The sequence below is a fragment of the Gorilla gorilla genome, chromosome 1, assembly GCF_029281585.2.
Source record: "Gorilla gorilla gorilla isolate KB3781 chromosome 1, NHGRI_mGorGor1-v2.1_pri, whole genome shotgun sequence".
Classification (NCBI taxonomy): Eukaryota; Metazoa; Chordata; class Mammalia; order Primates; family Hominidae; genus Gorilla; species Gorilla gorilla.
In genome coordinates, this window is record NC_073224.2 from 58,560,946 (window position 1) to 58,575,072 (window position 14,127).

Genomic DNA, 14,127 nt, shown 5'->3' on the forward strand with positions numbered 1-14,127 from the left:
CATAAAACAGAATCTTTAATCAAGGGACCACTGACCCAAAAACGAAATGAGCACATATCAGCCAATCACTTCCCATATTAACTGATTTTTATTGAAATCAGTGTTGTGGTTATTACTGTAACTCACTCCCTAATGAATGTACTTAATTCAAAGTCTCTGTTACCTAATATTTTGATTCTGCCTTATTACTTAATTCTGACACTTAATTCTGAAACTAAAGTTACAGTTTTTTTCTAACTTAAACTGCAAAAGCCAGTAGACCATATTAATAGAACTCAAAAACACAAAAACATGATGTCTTCAAAAATATTACACAAGGTACTACTTTTGTTTGTTTAAGCAAACCCCAAATCCCATACTGATGAAATAAGAAAATACATAATATATCATCCTTACTAAATCCTTAAAATTTTACTTTCTTCTTTCCCTCCTCTTTCCGCCTAAACCCACTGCAACACAATGGAAGAGAAGTGGTACTTTCCTCTTTCTAAAAACTTGTTTCATATTCCTAACATTAAAAAAAATTTTCTAAACTGACTTTAAAGGGAAAAAAAGCTACAGTAAGCTGCCTTTTTACTTATCTTTTTATTCGCTCTTACTCTGTAGCTTTGCGAACCTAATAAGAAATAGACTCCACATACCATTATTAAATAGGCAAAAGGATTAACTCAAATCTGAGACTGTACCTTAGGATGTGTATGAGAAAGCAAAAAAAAAAAAAAAATGTGTGTGCAGTGTATGTCATGAGTAAATACTTTTCATTTATTAATTACACATTAAATCTGTTCCTCCCAGAGCAAATACAGTTATATAAACCTAATTATTTTGGGCCAAGTAATCCTGAGTGCATACTATGAACAAGTAGTTCACACCCCTGCTTGGCTATCAGAATCACCCATGGAGCTTTTTCTGTTTTAAATATAACTGCCTGGGCCACTCAACACCTCCACCCCTGATTATGATTAGATAAGTCTCAAGTAGGACCTAAATTTCTGTATTTCGAAATAAATAGAAAGGTACAGAGATGATTATCATGCACAGTTAGGTTTGAGACTGGCACAGTATTTTCATTTAATAGGAGTGGAGGTTCACTCTATTTTCAGTTTAGTTCTTTGCATCCAGATGTATCATTGAAAGTGATGCGCACTTGGCAATGCCTGCCAAAACTGCCGCTGTTTTTGGCCCCACTAATAAAGCTGTTTTAGACTCAGGCAAAGAACATGAAAGAAGCAGCTCATGCTCAGTGCCTTTCTGAGTATAAATTGGATCCAAACAAAAATAAGCAATGGGGTTTTTATTCACAGACACTGAATGATTACTTAGTGAAGTAGGAGAAGAAGGAAGGGGGGAAGGGGAACAGCATCAGTAGCAGGGGCCTGGACTATTCCTGGGGCATTTTAGTTGTTGTTAATATTGTTGTTATTATATGTTACATTTTAAAAGAAGAACGAAAATTGGGAGGGAGCACAAACATCCCTCCCAGGCACACGCGGATGTCTCTTGAATATCTCCCCATTCCTTTTTTTTAAAAAACAGATCTCAAGTCACACATTAGTTACAAATCTATATGAAATGTGTTTTATTCCTCAAATTGCAATGTTTGGAATAGTTATTTCAGCCAATATCTGTAAATGAAATACCTGAGTTTCTTTTTTTTTTTTTTGAGATGGAGTCTCGCTGTCTCCCAGGCTGGAGTGCAGTGGCGCAATCTCGGCTCACTGCAGGCTCCGCCCCCTGGGTTCATGCCATTCTCCTGCCTCAGCCTCCCGAGTAGCTGGGACTACAGGCGCCCACCACCTCGCCCGGCTAATTTTTTGTATTTTTAGTAGAGAGAGGGTTTCACCGTGTTAGCCAGGATGGTCTCCATCTCCCGACCTCGTGATCCGCCTGCCTCGGCCTCCCAAAGTGCTGGGATTACAGGTGTGAGCCACTGCGCCGGGCCCTGAGTTTCATGTTTAAAATAACAAATACAGATCTAACCTATTAAACTTTAAAAACAAAAAGAAATCAAGCATCTCAATATATGCCATTTTAGGTACTGTAACAACATTACAGCACAGCAAAAAATAAGTGTTATGACTTGCTCTCATATTTATTTTTCATTTTTGTATTATTATTTTGTATCAGACTCTTACTCTGTCGCATGGGCTGAAGTGCAGTGGTGCAATCATGGCTCACTGCAGCCTCTAACTCCTGGGCTCCAGAGATCCTCCCGCTCCAGCCTCCCGGGTAGCTGGGCTCACAGGCACATGCCAACATGCCCAGCTAATTTTTAAGAAATTTTTTTGTAGAGACAGGATCTCGCTATGCTGCCCAGGCCAGTCTCAAATCCTGGCCTCAAGTCATCCTTCCACATCAGGCTCCCAAAGTGCTGGGATATGGGCATGAGCCCCTGCAACTGGCCGCTCTCATCTCTAAAGTTTTCCATTGTATCCTCAAAATACAAAGACTACTACTTTCCCGAAAAGGATCTATGAAAAAATATTTTACAAAAGAAAACAGGAAGGAAGGAAGGAAGGAAACCAAAAAAAAAAAAAAGAATTCAACCTCTGTCACTTTCTAGGCCACAGGTCAAACCAATGGGTCTTTTTCTGAGCTCTCTTTATTAGCAGCCCCTGCTTTAGATGTGGGGGTGAGGTTCATTCTTTTGTTAGTTTTCTTATTTCTGTCATGACTGCTCCTGTTTTTACTGACTAGGAAGTGTTTTCAAACACATGATGTTACTTCTCACAGTCCTCACTGGATGAAAAGGGGCTTTATTCTCCAAAATTCAGTAAGATTGTCTGAGTCACAACAGAATCAGCTTCCCTTCTCTGGAATAGATACCAATGTCCCCACAGACAGAAATCTCTACTTCTCCTAGACATTAAAGTAACAGAGTTCTTGTGTGTTTGTCTTAATGTATTGCTTCTCAAACTTTTCCATGAGCAATGAAGATAAAGTCTATTCCTGTACCTGGGGGTGCAACAAGAAGCAAGTCCACGTAAGTAAGAAATTCATTCAAAATCTACTTTTTCTTTTAAAGATGAGTTGTTTTTATGTTCCTCTTCATTATACAAAAAATTTTTCTTTAAAAAAATCTTCAGTGGAACTGATGCTCCAGGAAGACAGTTTCAAGCACCAGGCTTGAGAAATGCAGCCCTAAGCCAATATTAACTGTAACTAATGTGACACTCCATCTAAAGGCTTGTGACATATCATCTATTTCACCCCCTTCAATTTTATATAAATACATCCCAATCACAAAGATTAACAGACTTTAGAAATTACTGGCAGCAGGGAAGGATGGTTATAAATGCCATGTGAGAACTCATGAAAACGTCATAGTATTTTATTTTACTCCAAAAGCATTTGTAATTCAAATATGTCAATTCTAGCCTGAAAAAAAAGAAGTGGTAGAAAGGTGTTTTCCCAATGTATTATTGTTTCCATTTTTTTCTCCAGCCTTCCCATCCCTGACCCTAGAGTCATTTGGGATAAGGGAGAGTTATATGGTTTGGCTGTGTCCCCACCCAAATCTCATCCTGAATTATAGCTCCCATAATTCCCATGTGGTGTGCGAGGGACCCAGTGGGAAATAACTGAATCATGGGGGCAGATTCCCCCATGTTGCTCTCATGGTAGTGAATAAGTTTCACAAAATCTGATGGTTTTATAAAGGGTTTCCCTTTTCGCTTGGCTCTCATTCTCTCATCTGCTGCCATGTAAAACATGTCTTTCACCTTCCACCATGAATTGTGAGGCCTCCCCAGCCACGTGAAACTGTGATTCCATTAGACTTCTTTTTCAGAACAGACTAATACAGGGAGATTCTGGGAAAAGCAGCACCAGCATAGCCACTGTGATTTCTGGTAACACTCACCAGTGAACTGGAAGGGAGAACACGGATGTGGAACACCACCTGCCTGAGAGGCTCTGCATACAGCATTAGAGGTGCTACAATCATTTGCTTCCAACCAAAAATAACACCTTTAACAGTAATGAGTTTCCACACAGGATTTTGGGCAAGTTACTCAATGATTGACAGGGGATTGCTAAAGTGAGGAAAGCGCCAAACCAGCCCTCTCCAATCCTCCTTGTGAAGAAAGGCTGGGTCACATTTTTTTTTTTTAATATTCCTGATGACAGCTACAACAGCACTGAAACATTAATATGATGATAGATGCCTGTGAACATTTAAATCCTAAGCCAGTGTAACTAATGTGGATCTCTAGTGCTGCTGAGGCTACGTCTGAGTTATTTCTGGTTTGGAAATAGACGTGGCTGAAGTACCTCTGACTTTTTAGGTAAAGCCAAAAAGAGTCAGCAGACTAGATGCCCTGAGATGAATTGATTGTAATAAACTGTCCTAAGATATGAAACTTTAGCTTGGTGCTAAATCCAAACTACAGTGCTCTTTGTGATTGCCACACAGTTTATTAAAAGCCTTTGCTGAACAAAGGGTTCCCCAATTCTCAAACCAATCTCGATATATGCTATATTTTTAAATAAAGCTTGACTGTGACCTTCAAGTGTTTCTTGTGTATGGTCACTATGTCGGAAGACATGCCTCCTCCTCTATACTTACAAATCTCTGGTGCAAAAACTCCAAGTGTGTCTTGGTATCACCTGGATTTTCCTAAAAGACTATCAACAGGGTGAGGCTCCGGAAAGAGAAGAAAATGGGAGCAGAAGAGCATAAAAATTATATAAGGACAAAAGAAAAGGAGAGAGAAGATATATTCCTTCAGCTACAGCCAATTCCTTAGAATATTAATGATGGATTCTATAAAAAGAACTGAATCACTTTAGTTTGCTATCTAAAGCAGGAATTAGCAACCTTTCGGTAAAGGGTCAGACAGTAAGTATTCTAAGCTTCACAGGCATCAAATGCTCTCTGTTCCAACTGTTCAACTCTAATGGCAAAGCAGCCATAAAAATATATAAAGGGACATATGTGACTATGTGCCAATAATACTTTATTTACAAAAACAGGCACAGTACATAACATTTTATATGTTAAAAAAAACCACTATATACTCCTGGCTTTTCAAATGAAACTAATAAAACAATTCTAAGAGACAGCACAGAATACAGACCCATTCAGTGTATCCTAAAATAAAACTGAAATACTTTGTGGCCAACCATTGTATAAATTTAGATATGACCTATGGAGTAAATTCTGGTGGGACTCATTAATTTATGCTTCTGTTATCCCCTCGTCAACACAACACACAAAAACAGCACCCTCTTCCACTTAAAAAAACAAAAGTAGAAATTAAGCAATTATATACAATGAAAATATACTCCACACATTATGTACCACAAAAATCACTCTCTACCTAAAATCCTATAAATCTCAACAAGCCAACATGAATAAACACATAATCTCCACAGAGAGGGCACCCATTAAGTCTGTAATCTCTCAAATAATCCAAGAAACCAAAGCAAAAGCATTGCTAACAGGATAAAAAGCAAAGCCAAGATTCTGGCAGACTCAGTGCTAGGGAGACAAAACTGGAGTATAGAAAGCACCAAAGGGCCTGGCACAGTGGCTCATGCCTGTAATCCCAACACTTTGGGAGGCCGAGGCAGGCAGATCATCTGAGGTCAGGAGTTTGAGACCAGCCTGGCCAATATGGTGAAACCCCATCTCTACTAAAAATACAAAAATTAGCCGGGTTTGGTAGCACATGCCTGTAGTCCCAGCTACTCAGGAGGCTAAGGCAGGAGAATCACTTGAAGCCAGGTGGCAGAGGTTGCAGTTAGCCAAGATCATGCCACTGCACTCCAGCTTGGGCAACAGAGCAAGACCCCATCTCCAAAAAAAAAAAGAAAAAGAAAGAAAGAAAGAAAAGAAAGCAACAAAGAGCAGAGGTCTGTGTAAACACCCTCGTCATTCAGTCAAGACCTCTGAAGACAGACCAGCCTGCACTTAAAGCGGATATGCTCATAATAAAAAATATTGAATCATCTCTGGAGATGGTGGTACCATTTAAAGCCTCAACAAGTTTTCATACACATATCGGGTATACAATTAGAAAAAAAAGCAAGCTGGCCAAGAAATTGGATATGGAAACCAAAATAAGGAGGAGGACAACAGAAATCGGCCCATATACGAACCAGATTTTAGAATAATCAGAAACTAAGATAATTATGATTAATATGCTCTATAAATTAGACGAAAATAGAGAATTTCTCAGAAATCTGAAATCTATAAAAGAAAAAAATGCACTGTCCACAAAACAATAAAAGTCCTAATTAAATATTGGTTTTAATAGGTCAAAGATGCATTGAAATCTCTAGAGTGTTCACCAATAGAATGAATGAATGCACAAAGAGCAGGGTAATGGGGCAAGAGGTAGCAAAAAATTTAAGTAATCTTAAAGGAGAGCAAGAAAGGAGGCAAAATAGGACAAAGAGCAGTTGGAACAATAGAAAACAAATAAGATGACAGATTTAAATCTAAATATATTAGTATGACACTGAATGAACAAAAAGCTCGAATTGAAAAACAAAAATTATCCAACTAACTTTTTTTTTAATTCTAAGTTGCTTGTAAGACATGTCTTACATATCAGAACATAAAAACATTTTTTGAAAGATGAAAAAGAAACACTATGTGGACACTGGCCAAAAGAAGTCTGGTGTAACTTTATTTATATTAGACAAAGTAGCTTTTAAGACTAAAAGAATTAGAAATAAAGAGGAATATTTCATAAAAATAATAGATACACGTCAGCAAGACGTAACAATCCCACATTTGAATAACGTAGCCAGAATATATAAAGCAAAAACGAATAGTACTAAAAGGGGATAAAAACAATTCCAGCAGCAAACAGAAAAAGCAATATATAAAAAAAAGTATAGTATAGAGAGAGGAGTTAAACCACACAATTAACTAATTAATTAAATGTGTGCACTAGAAAACAAAGAAAATCTGAAAATCAGTATCTAAGCTTCTGCAGTGGATACTATGGTGTGCTGTGCAGATCACCCTCCAGGACTAAGGCATTCATTCCCCAAGCTGCAGGGAGTGATGGCTCACACCTGTGTCTCTCTCTAAGCAGCTGCATCCAATGACTGGTCAAGGTGACTGAACAAAGGTCTACACCACTTCCTGAAGGGCTGTTCTAGCTGCAGAATGCCCCCAGGGGACTGGCTGCAACCTCTACTGCAACCATATTGCAGTTCAGGTTCTTCTATCCAGTCTTGCTTCCTTCATGGTGCTCTTCCCAAAAGCATTATACAATAAACACCATATATGCAGATCTCCATCTCTGAATCTTTCCTGGAGAATTCAGCTAAATGACAGCTGCTACTAAAGTGGACCAGAAAGCAGACTCAAACATGGGAATTTGCAGCTCCATCACTGGTTGGCAATGAGGAGTCCCATTACTGATGGTAGGTGGAAGTATGGATAGCCCTCCGCATAAGCAGTAGTGCAATTATTAAAACTTTCACCAACCACGAAGTGGGACAGGATACCAACTGAAGGAAATTTATTGGGAGGTGAAATATCTCAGGCATCTGAAAGGCTGACAGGAAGTAGTAATTATAAGGACTACAGAATCAGCTTTTGCTGGGGGCTACCGACGAATTGTGGGGAGAGGGAATTAAAAACTGAGAATAATTTGAGGTGACATGTGAAAGGTTAAAAAGCCTCTGTGGAGAATGGAAAGAGATTCTCATCTTCCTCACAGTTAGAAAGCAGAAAGAGCTGAGAATCAGGCCAAGGATTTAATTATCAGGGCAACAAATTGCCAAAAAACCCTGAATACCTAACATTGAATACTCAATCCTGGCAAATCTGCTATTCCAAGCACAGGATCCTGTCTGGGAAGAACCAAGACTGAGACTTTACATAGGGACATGTGGGTCAACAGGCTTGAAAATCTTGAAACCCCAGATCACCTTAAACTCTCTGGGCCTGCAGAAGAGGCCCACTCCCCCTTCACCTGAAGACAATACAGACGCTTCTACCTCATAGGATACACAGGCCCCATCAGTATTTATCACCTCTTGGCCACCGGACTAGTAACCAGGATCAAGGGAAGGAGGCCCAAGGAAAGCTTCCACAGTGCTCGTAATGCCCTACATTTTCACCTAGTGTGTGGTCACATGGGGGGTTCCCTTCTAAAAATGTATTGAGCTGAGGAGAATGCATCAAGCCCAGGCGGTGGTGGAAAGGCTGGAGGACACACCTAAACATGTGGAATCCCAATGCAGGCCAGCCAGGGCCAAATCCATATCCCCCCACCATAGGGTACCCTGGAGGTTCCAATCCTGCCCACCCACCACCTATCAATCCACCCTTTCCCCAAGGCCCCTTTCTTCCTCTCCCAGGGCAATCCAGCTTTCCCCCCAGGTGGGCCCCCTCATCCTGTGCCACAGCCAGGGTATCCAGGATGCCAATCCTCGGGTCTCTACCCTCCTCCATACCCACCACCTGCCCCTGGATGCCTCCTGTGAATCCCTTGGCTCCTGGCATGTTTGGACTAGGAGTGATAGAGGACAAGAAGATGCAGATGAAAATGAAGAAAGCTCATAAAAAGATGCACAAGCACCACGAGCATGGCAAGCATTCCTCCTCCTCTTCCATCAGTGACTCTGACTGAATACAGGCCCTGGACCTTTCCCTCAAGTCTCACCAGTTCTGTTCTCCCATCGAGCTTCAGATGCCATATTGTACCAGGGTAAAGTAGCCCTTGTGCTCCCCACCCCTACCCCCACCTGAGCCTAACCCTGCTGTTCAGCCCTGAGTGGCTAGGGAAAATGGGAAGAGGATTGCCATGGCATGACCATCTTCTTGCTGCTTGGATAGATCATATAGCTAATGAGTTAAGCAGGGGAGCTATTTTTTGAAGATGATAAACTAAATGTTGAAAACAAGTTTGAAAAAAATTGCTGAACTGTACACTTAAATATGTAATGTACTATTTGTTTGTTGCACTTCGATAAAAAATTTCTTAAAAAAGCAATTATATCCAATCCACATTTTCAAAGAAAAGTGCTTTATTAAGAAACTTCACAGTATCTTATCATATTGGTATTCACATACATTAATTCTTTCTCTATCTTTGTCACTATATCTACATAGTAGGCAAAGACCACACCAGTCAAACACTATTCTTTATTAGAAATGTTAACTGTCAAGAAACTAATGAAACTTCAATATTATACAGTAAATGACTAATAAAACAAATATAATTACATTACAGAAATTTATATTTCTACATAGCTTGAACAATAAAGTAGATACCATTTATATAATACTATGTGCCAAGTACCGGGCCAAGTACCTTATATACCTCATATAATTCTCATAATAATCTTCATGTATTAATTCACCAAACAAATACATCTGCCAGGCCTTGTGTTAGATGCTAGAGATTCAGTGGTACACAAAAAGTCCAAGTCCCACCCCCAGTGGTTCTATTACTATACCCAAGAGAAAAGTGAGGCTTATTCAGGTTACCAGTGGCACTCATGGTCACTGTGGCAGACTCTGTAGACTGACCAACCCCACGTCCATTCCCAAACTCTTGCTTGCATGCCTCTACCTCAGACACTAAAAAGCTAATTACTCATCTGCCAGCCAGTCTTTCAGCTGGACTTAACCACATAACCTGGACTTGGCCAAAGACATAAGCAAAATTATCTTGTCCTGATAAAAGCTGCCTTTGCCCTTCCCTCCTTTCTCCCAACCCACCATGTGGATATGATGCCTCAAGCTAAAGCAGCCAGGTTTTTTTATGAGAAAAAGTTCAAAGAATCACAGAGATTCCAGCCCTGGCATCGCTGAACATTACTATAATTACTGTCACTGAAAAAGATTTCTCATTATGTGAGAAAAATAAACCCCTTTGTAGTTTTGCCACTGTTATTACTTAAAGCTAAATCCATTCCTAACAGATACGTCACACAGCTAGCAAGTGGGGAACCAAGATTTAAACTTAAATCCAGCTCTCGACAAAGCATCAAACTGGGTAACTTTTCTATGAACATTTACTCCAAACTGTAAATAATACATTTTCCACAAATAAGTGCTTATTCCAAAGCCAGACAGATAATTTACAGAAACATCAAGAAGTCACCTGAGAACTCTGTTCTCGTGCATCTTTTACTTGGTTGCTGCACTAAATAAGTTTGTGATAACCCTTTCCTGACTTAAATACAGCTTTGTAGACATGGGTCTATAAGCAATAATGCCCTTTGAGCTTCTCAGAAGCATTAAGCTTAGCTTCAGAATTAATAACATTAAACTTTCCAATTTTCCTAGAATATAGTAATGGATAAGAGTCTGACTCACTTTCAATTAATAAATTATTAACTTTATCTTAATCATCATACTAAGACCAAAATCTGCAAAGAAAAATGTCTTCTGGTAGCAGGAACAACAGAAGATATATTTATAGATAACCTTTTATTAAAAGAAATATCTCAGACCATTGGAAGAAAATTACTTATCTTCCTTAAATACAGATTAATAAATGTCTTCTATTTATTAAATTATAATTAATATAAATCATAATACATTTAAAATAGTAGTGCATATTCGGGTTAAATTTCTTTTAGAGATGGAGTCTCACTCACCAAGGCTGGAGTGCAGTGGCGCAATCTCAGCTCACTGCAACTTCTGCCTCCCAGGTTCAAGCAATTCTCCTGCCTCAGCCTCCCAAGTAGCTGGGATTACAGATGTGCACCACCACACCTGGCTAATTTTTGTATTTTGTTGTAGTGGAGATGGGGTTTCACCATGTTGGCCAGGCTGGTCTCGAACACCTGACCTCAGGTGATCCGGCCACCTCGGCCTCCCAAAGTGCTGAGATCACAGGCATGAGCCACCACGCCTGGCCTATATTCAGGTTAAATTTCAAAGACAAATTAAAATTTGATTTAAAAAGTCAATCTTTGCTCTCTATTTACATTAAACAGTTCAAGGCAATGGGGGATATATGGTTAAATGGGTATTTTCTAGAATCCTCTAGAATGAGCATCCATAATACATTCCTTTTAAATCATGTGTACATGAGAAAACAGTATGTATACTCTTGTGGAGAGTCAAGGGTTGATTCCACAAATGCATTTAAAATGTTTCACCTGTGCTAGGCCCTAGGGGAAGGTGACAACTCCCTGTTTTTTTTTAGTCTACTGAAAGGTACTTACATGTCAGTTATTGTAAATATATGCCCAAGTGCCCTAGCAATTCAGAATTTTTTTAATAAAATAGAAATACAGATGGTGACAAGCCAGAAAAGATTCCCACTAAACCTTCAGAAAAAAAACTCCTTTTGTCTTCCGCCTTCTTCCAACTACTCTCCACTGTCAATATCAAATATCAATATCTTCATCTCACACCAGTCAAAGTAGCTACTATTAAAAAGTCAAAAGGCTATTATTAAAAAGTCAAAAAATAACAGGTGCTGGCAAGGTTGTGGAGAAAAAGGAACACTTATACACTGTTGGTGGAAGTGTAAATTAGTTCAACGACTGTGGAAAACAGTGTGGCAATTCTTCAAACCTAAAAACAAAAATACCATTCAACCCAGCAATCCCATTACTGGTTATATACCCAAAGGAATATAAATTGTTCTATCATAAAGACACATGCACCTGTATGTTCACTGCAGCACTATTCACAACAGCAAAGACATAGAATCAACCTAAATGGCCATTATTGGTAGACTGGATAAAGAAAATGTGGTAAATATACACCATGGAATACCATGCAGTCATAAAAAAGAAGGAGATTATGTCCTTTGTGGGAATATGGATGGAGTTGGAGGCCATTGACCTTAGAAAACTGATTCAGGAACAGAAAACCAAATACCACCTGTTCTCCCCTATAAGTGGGACCTAAATGATGAGAACACTGGACACATAGAGGGAAACAACAGACACATAGAGGGAAACAACAGACGCTGGGGCCTATTGGAGGGTGAAGGGTGGGAGGAGGGAGAGAATCAGAAAAAATAACTAATGGGTACTAGGCTTAATACCCAGGTGACAAAATAATGTATACAACAAACCCCCATGAAACAAGTTTACCTATATAAGAAACCTGCCATGTGCCCCGAACTTAAAAAAAGAAAAAGAAAATGCAAAAAGCTAGAAATTCCAGAAGACAAAAAAAAATTAAATTTAACTTAAAAATAAAAAATAGAGTCTTCATCTCAAGTTCAACCTCTCTCCTAAACATCTCCATCCGGATTTCCAATAAAGTTCATAAAACTCAGTATCCAAAAGTGATTTTGTATTCTGAGACTTTGCTGAAGTTGCTTATCAGCTTAAGAAGCTTTTGGGCTGAGACTATGGGGTTTTCTAGATATAAAATCATGTCATCTGCAAACAAAGATAATTTGACTTCCTCTCTTCCTATTTGAACACATTTTATTTCCTTCTCTTGCCTGATTGCCCTGGCCAGAACTTCCAATACTATGTTGAATAGGAGTGGTGAGAGAGGGCTTCCTTGCCTTGTGCCAGTTTTCCAGGGGGATGCTTCAGCTTTTGCCCATTCAATATGATATTGGCTGTCATATATGGCTTTTTTGTCATATATGGATTTGTCATATATGGCTCTTATTTTGAGGTATGTTCCTTCAATACCTAGTTGATTGAGAGTTTTTAACATGAAGGGATACTGAATTTTATCAAAGGCCTTTTCTGCATCTGTTAAGATAATCATTTAGTTCTGTTTATGTTATAGGTTACATTTATTGATTTGCATATGTTGAACCAATCTTGCATCCCAGGGATGAAGCCAACTTGATCATGGTGGATAAGCTTTTTGATGTGCTGCTGTATTTGGTTTGCCAGTATTTCACTGAGGATTTTTGCATTGATGTTCATCGGGCATACTGGCCTGAAGTTTTCTTTTTTTGTTTTATTTATGCCAGGTTTTGGTATCAGGATGATGCTGGCCTCGTAAAATAAGTTAGGGAAGAGTCCCTCCTTTTCAATTGTTTGGAATAGTTTCAGTAGAAATGGTACCAGCTCCTTTTTGTACCTCCCATAGATTTCAGCTGTATATTTGTCTGGTCCTGGGCTTTTTTTGGTTAGTAGGCTATTTATATTACTGTCTCAATTTCAGAACTCGTTATTGGTCTATTTAGGGATTAACTGCTTCCTGGTTCAGTCTTGGGAGGGTGTGTGCATCCAGCAACTTACCCATTTCTTCTAGATTTTCTAGTTTATGTGCATAGAGGTGTTTACAGTATTCTCTGATGGTTGTTTGTATTTCTGTGGAGTCAGTGGTGATATTCCCCTTATTATTTGTGATTGTGTCTATTTGATTCTTCTGTTTTCTTCTTTATTAGTTTAGCTACCAGTCTATTTTATTAGTTAAAAAAAAAAAAACCGCTCCTGAATTCATTGATTTTTTGAAGAGTTTTTCATGTCTGTCTTCTTCAGGTCTGCTCTGATCTTGGTTATTTCTTGTCTTCTGCTAGCTTTGGGGTTTGTTTGCTCTTGGTTATCTAGTTCTCTTAGTTGTGATGTTAGGTTGTCAATTTGAGATCTTTCTAGCTTTTTGATGTGGGCACTTATTGCTATAAATTTCATTCTTAACACTGCTTTAGCTGAGTCCCAGAGATTCTCACATGTTGTCTCTGTTCTCATTAGTTTCAAAGGACTTCTTTATTTCTGCCTTAATTTCATTATTTACCCAGGAGTCATTCAGGAGCAGGCTGTTCAATTTCCATGTAGTTGTGGTTTTGAGTGTGTTTCTTAATCTTGAATTCTAATTTGACTAGACTGTGATCTAAGAGACTGTTTATTATGATTTCAGTTCTTTTGCATTTGCTGAGAAGTACTACACCTCTTCCCCTCAAATTGCCTCCAACTATTTCCACTTCAGCTGGTAAATACCACCATCTATCTACCTGGTCCCTACCAAAGAAACCTTGGAGTAATCTTTCATTCAACCCTATCTCACCCATATCTAATCAATTTCCACATCACAGCAATAAATTAAAAAGCAAACAGCAGAAATAGAGAAAATAGAAAACAAAGACAGATTCAACAAAACCAAAAGCTGGTTCTTTAAAAAAAAATTAACAAAAATAGACAAATCTATGGTGAGACTGATCAATTAAAAAAAAGGGAGAAAGCAAAAATAAATAAAAAATTACAGAGCAGCGTAACTAC

General features: G+C 38.7%; 1 protein-coding gene and 1 pseudogene across 2 annotated transcripts in view; one reads left to right on the forward strand and one right to left on the reverse strand.

Moving 5' to 3' along the window:
• Positions 1-14,127, reverse strand: part of NEK7 (NIMA related kinase 7) — a 165,750-nt gene that overhangs the window by 116,428 nt on the left and 35,195 nt on the right. The gene's annotated exons all lie outside the window — the stretch shown is intronic.
• Positions 8,167-8,597, forward strand: LOC101137411 (proline-rich protein 13-like; annotated as a pseudogene).